General features: G+C 39.7%; 1 protein-coding gene across 1 annotated transcript in view; it reads right to left on the bottom strand.

Annotated features, from left to right (window-relative positions):
* LOC308153283 (RAC-alpha serine/threonine-protein kinase) overlaps positions 1-4,428 on the bottom strand; it is a 26,498-nt gene extending 22,070 nt beyond the window's left edge. The window contains exon 1 of the mRNA XM_080526373.1: positions 4,307-4,428. The gene's annotated coding sequence lies outside the window, so the exon portion shown is untranslated. The remainder of the gene's footprint in view (positions 1-4,306) is intronic.
* Between the last annotated feature and the right edge of the window lie 1,572 nt (positions 4,429-6,000).

Raw genomic sequence — 6,000 nt, 5'->3', positions numbered from 1 at the left:
TGTTAGGTAACCAAGCAACCACCATCCCCCTCGGTTTCGAATGGACCACCTTGAGTGAGGCGCCACATTTTTCTGACGAACATGAAGACGGGAAACAGGGCTTTTTATGCAATTAGTGTGTACTGTCAAACATAAGCCTGACCAAAACAAAAATAATTTATTTGGGACAATACAGTACCAACCAAGCTAGTGGTGAACATGTTAATGTTTGGGGCGTGAGAGAGAGAAAAGCAAGAGAATGTGTGCATGAGAGAGAAAGAGCGAGAGAAAGAGAGAGGGGGGGTGTGTGTGTGTAGGAATATACTGTAGTTGTGGCTAGTTAATTTACAAACCATTGAGTGACACTCCTCAGATATTGCTTTCAGACCTTATCAGTCTAGACACTTCATTGGGTTGTAAGACTCAAATGTTGACATCCCGTTGACTGATATCCTTCAGGTTGCCCCCCCATGACCTCAAGGCATTCCAAGGGTAAGGACATACGAGTGTTATCTTCTCCAAACACAGACACAGTCAAGTGTTTTGAGGGCTCCAACGAGTGTGGGGTGGACCTGTTGTTGGAGTGTCATGTGATCTGGATACAGGGGAGTGCGAGTGTGTTTAGGCAAGGGAGGTAAACATCTCGCCAATTGCCTGATTGCCTCCCCAATTACATCTTACCGGCACAGATATGCTTGTCTGTGCAACAGCACATTCCTGGGATACAACCACTGGCACATTTACTAACATGTGGGGAAGCAAAGTCCATACTATGAGTTTAAATGGTTACTGTACTGTGCATGTCTCTGACAGTTTTTCAGTTTATCAACATGATCTCCAGACATGTTTTTCCTATCAAAACAACTTTAAGCACATACAATATGAGCATCATATACTGTACACATAACAAATATTACAGTGCCCACTGCCCAGCGTAAGTAATTGCATTACTCACTTACAGCTTCATTCATTGCATTACTGGATTTGAAATCAAACAGTATGATTGGCAGCTTTTATTTTATGGGATTTGTCCATATTGGTTTCACCTGTTTCAGGGCACCAACAGTAATGGGACAATTGGCTTGACAGGGGTTTCTGCTTAGTCATTTGTACAGACATAAGAGAGTCTAGTATTAATTCTAGGCTTTGAGTTTGCCTTTGGAATCTGATGTCTGTCATCTTCTGACGCTGGTTTTCTCTGTGTACCACATGTACAAAAGAAGAGATTTGGTGTGGCTGCATTCTCATTTTATGCACCCAAATTGTGGAATGCACTGCCAGTTTACATTAGGGATGCAACCTCAGCAAACATCTTTTTAATATTGCCTTAAATGATTAAATAATTAAATGAAGATTATACAATGATTAATGCACTTTGAGCTGCAACATTTGCAGGAAAAGTGCTATACAAATAAAGTTATTATTATTATTATTATTATTATTATCATGAGGACCAAAGAGGTGTCAATGAAAGTCCTAGGAATCAGAAACACAGCCAAAATCAACAGATTGGAACATAATGAAAAAGAGGAGAAAAAAAAGACTGGTGAGCTTAGCAATGGCAAATGGGCTAGTCTCCAAGGAAGACTTATACAGTGGATGAACAAAGAATGCTGACCATAATTAAGGAAAACCCTAAAACAACTGTCCCACAGATCAGAATCACTCTCCAGGAGGTAGGCTTGACTATGTCAGAGAATATGACCATCCACAGAATACGTCACCAGACGATCTACAGAGGCTTTACTGCAAGAGGCAAACCACTTATTACCCTAAAAAAAGGATGGTCATGGTAAGAGTTTGCTCAAATACTTGCAGAGGTCTGGAAAAAGGTCTTGTGGACAGATAAGATGAATCATATCATCATGTACTGTACAAGAATGATTGCAAAAGGAAAGTTGGGAGAAAAAAAGGATCTTCCCAAGATCTACAGCAGCATACCACCTCATCTGTGAAACATAGTGGAGGGGGTGTTATGGTTTGGGCATGTACGGTATAGCTGCAATTAGAACTGGCTAACTTGTCTTCATTGATGATTGTACATGTTCTGCTGACAGAAGTGTACAAAAATTCTGCTCAAGTACAAGAAAATGCCTCCAAATTCATTGGATGGTGCATTATCATACAGTAAGACAATGATTCAAACCATTCTGCTATAGCAACTATGGAGTTTTTCAAAAACCAAAGGGGGGAAAGCTCTTGACAGGCCAAGTCAACATTCAGATTTAAATCCAATTGAACATGCATTTCATTTCCTGATAGTATTTCAGGCAAAAAGACCTCAAAACAAACAACAACAACTGAAAATGGCTGCAGAGATAATACCCAGCGTCTGGTGGGATCAATGGTTTGCAGACTTCAGGCAGTTATTGCATGCAAAGGATTGTGGAATCAAATACTAAACATGAGTGCTTAATTTAGGCGTTATATGAATCTGTCCCATTAGTTTTGATGGCCTGAAATAAGGGGACTAGGAATAACATGTTTAAAACATGTAGCTACACAAATACCCTAAAACAGCTGACAATTTATACTTTAATCATTTCATCTCAATCACTTCATTTGATTTAGCCGAAAATCCAAGTTCTGGAGTATGGCGCCAAAAGAAGAGAAAAATGCTTTTCTGTACATTTACTTACGCAGGGAACTGTATTTTTGGCTTAAAATGAACCATATCCCATGTTTGACAAGATATGAGAGTACTCATATAACAATGATACATTGGCAATTATCATGAGAAAAGAAAACTGCACACAATAATATTGCTGCCAAATGAAATAGTTGTTGCAATATATTGCTCTTCTTCCACTGACAAACTGGCATGGGCACCCTGGCATCACAACAAATCTGCCTTCAATCTTATCTGACCTCCTTGTAGTGTGTGTGTGTGTGTGTGTGTGTGTGTGTGTGTGTGTGTGTGTGTGTGTGTGTGTCCTCTCCAAGACATTCCCACATATACTGTACACCAAATTGGGTCTGTGAGTGTAATGTTGAGTGTAAAGAGGAGAGCAGACATGTGTGTGGTGTCTGATTTAATAATCCTAAGGGCGGTTATGAAAAAACACAGCATGTTATTCATTTTGGTCACGATAACCCTGCCCTTGGCATGTGGTTCTAAAAGAGACTTGGCTCAACTTGTTCGCCCATGTCACCTTTCACTTAGGTAAGGGTTTTAAAGTCATTTCAGGAGTGTTTTGTATTAGGTATAATTCCATAGTCACTTTTGACAGAGGTTTCGTGCTGCAGGCATACTGTAATGACCTCTTACCCATGAAGCCTGAAAATGTATATTTCACCGACCACCACATTATGCTTTGAATGTTTTATATTGGAAGACTAGAAAGCATTGCCTCAGCACCTACAGTATTTATAGATCATATTTAAGAACCATTAAATATGTTTTTGACTCCAAACAGATGTTTTGAAGCAAGCTTAATGTAGTGCTTTTATTCAGTTGCTCTTTTTTGCAGATGACAACAACAATGAATTGAGGCCGGATACTTTATAAATGTTACTAATTACTATGTATTACAGGAAAGTATTAATTTCAGAGGACAATCATTTAATGACGAATAGTTGCTTTCCATTTAACGAGTTTCCTTCCTGGTAAGATACAATGTTTCCTTTTTTGGTGAGAGTCATTATTACAGTAGATACAGTAGCACACGTGTTACTACAACATAAGTAGCTCCCTCGCTCACTCCCCTCCTGACACAATGTAGAACAACTGTAAATGGAGCAACACAACCACATTCTCCTTCGTGGTTTCACTGTTCATTTGCGATTTAAAGCAACAATAAAAGCATTAAAACAACCGCTTCACCTATCGATCGAAGTTCGAAGACAATAGCCAAGTGAATAAAGGGGGGAAACTTACTGTGGGACTTCTCTAATTACGCCGTATAAGACGGATATAATTATTCATGTCAAATAATATTTGTCAATCCAATTGCCAATTATACCGCAAGAACAAATGAAGTGTATTTAGTTTCCCAGACACGATAAGACACCTAAAAACATTACAACAATATTTTGTCAGCTCAGAAACAGCATTGGCAACACAGGATAGGCAAACCTATTGCAGAACAGTTGTTTCATATTGAAACATGCGCACCAAAATAAAACCTTTAACCTAAAGTATAGTTTTTAATACATACACAAATATTATACATTTAGGTATTTTAGCTTTTTTTAAACATAGTTCTCGGCCTAGAAAACAGAGTGGTAAATATATCCGCAACCCACTGACTACAATGGGAACTACCCTTTTTTTGGCATGACCGCAAAATTGAAACAACTAAAGAACAATTGAACCACAAAACTTTACCTTAGCCAATTCAAACGTTATTCCGGGCCATTGTTTGGACTCTGACAACTTGTTCGGCGGCTAGGTCCATGCGTATTCTTGGTTAATGTATCCTCGTGCACTCGAAGTCTAGTCGTTCTCCCATTAACCAACTGAGCCTTCTGTCTGAACGACATCCGAATCCCTCCTGGGTCCTAAAGCCCACTCGTTCCCGGAACCGTCACCTTATTTGCCTTTTCGCCCCGTTTCAGAGTTCAGTGTGTGTGTGTGTGTGTGTGTGTGTGTGTGTGTGTGTGTGTGTGTGTGTGTGTGTGTGTGTGTGTGTGTGTGTGTGTGTGTGTGTGTGTGTGTGTGTGCGTGTGTGTGTGTGTGTGCGTGTGTGTGTGTGTGTGTGTGTGTGTGTGTGTGTGTGTGCGTGCGTGCGTGCGTGCCTGCGTGCGTGCGTGCCTGCGTGCGCTCGTGTGTGTGCATTGCAGTGATATGAAGATTGAGCGGGAGTGACTCACGATGCAAAATGCCACGTTTTCTGAAAACGTTTTGTTAATCTGATGAGCGCCTCTAAAACGTTGCACATGATGATAGTAGAATACAGTACATAAAATCATTTTTAAAAATGTTAATAGGTCTATTAGAACTTTTTTGTTGTTATCAATCTCCATCATTTTAGATACATGATATTTTAAAAACAAATAGTGAGTATAGTACTAATAGTACTAGTAATAGTATAGTACAAATAGTTAGGCTTAACCTCACCCTAATCCTAACAAACAGAGATTGTCCATTTTAAACTGATATCTCGCCTATCAACCACACCATTTCAGGGAGCATGTCGGCATTTACTGTAATATGTTATCAGTTTTGAAAGAAGGAAATTATGTTTCGTAAACAATTTCATTGAAATGATTCACCAATTAAATGAAAAATACAATGAAATACGATGAAACAATGATAGCTGTTTACTGTGTGTGTGTGTGTGTGTGTGTGTGTGTGTGTGTGTGTGTGTGTGTGTGTGTGTGTGTGTGTGTGTGTGTGCGTGCGTGTGCGTATGCGTATGCGCGTGTGTGTGTGTTGTGTTACTGGAATGCTATGCACCTGTCTAAATGTGTTTGTGTGTACGCACCTACTGTATGTGTGTGTACAGTATGCACACACAGTAGGTAGACTAGGTACCCACTGCCACATCTAGAACTCTTACAGTTTCGATAACAAGATGCTGTACAGACACTGTAAGGTTTAGGGGTTATTTTTTCACTGCAAGAGGAAATCCCCTGTCAGAGCCCCAGCCAGTAAACAAGAAGTCAGAGTGGCCGGCTTCTGCCAGAGGGACAAAAGGCCTACATCCAGCTGGCTCTAATACAAGAAAAGGCAGCCGCGCTTCATGAGCTATTTGTTATTGGAAAACTACTTCAACTACTTTTCTAGTATTCTGTGACACCCTTTTGGTTTATTGGTCTCGTTGCAGAGCAGTTGCATGCTGTCAAAGTGCTCTCATGTGAGAAGGAAGGATTGAAAAATAATGAAAAGTTGGTTTCAGTTTAGGTAATTTGTGTTTTCTCTGGGAGTCATTTTGGTGGTCCAGGGAAAGCTTTATTTTTCTGATGGTAGCTTTTTTTGAAATTCTCCAAACTACTTCAGGCATCAAAACATACTATTGAGTTACCATGATTTCTGTACAAGAATCAACTCTTCTCACAGATAGATTTCCTATGATTTGT

Source organism: Nansenia antarctica (genome assembly GCF_963989245.1).
Source record: "Nansenia antarctica genome assembly, chromosome: 3".
NCBI lineage: Eukaryota > Metazoa > Chordata > Actinopteri > Argentiniformes > Microstomatidae > Nansenia > Nansenia antarctica.
The sequence above is the reverse complement of the archived record's forward strand: the minus strand, read 5'-3'. Positions and strand labels throughout refer to the sequence as shown.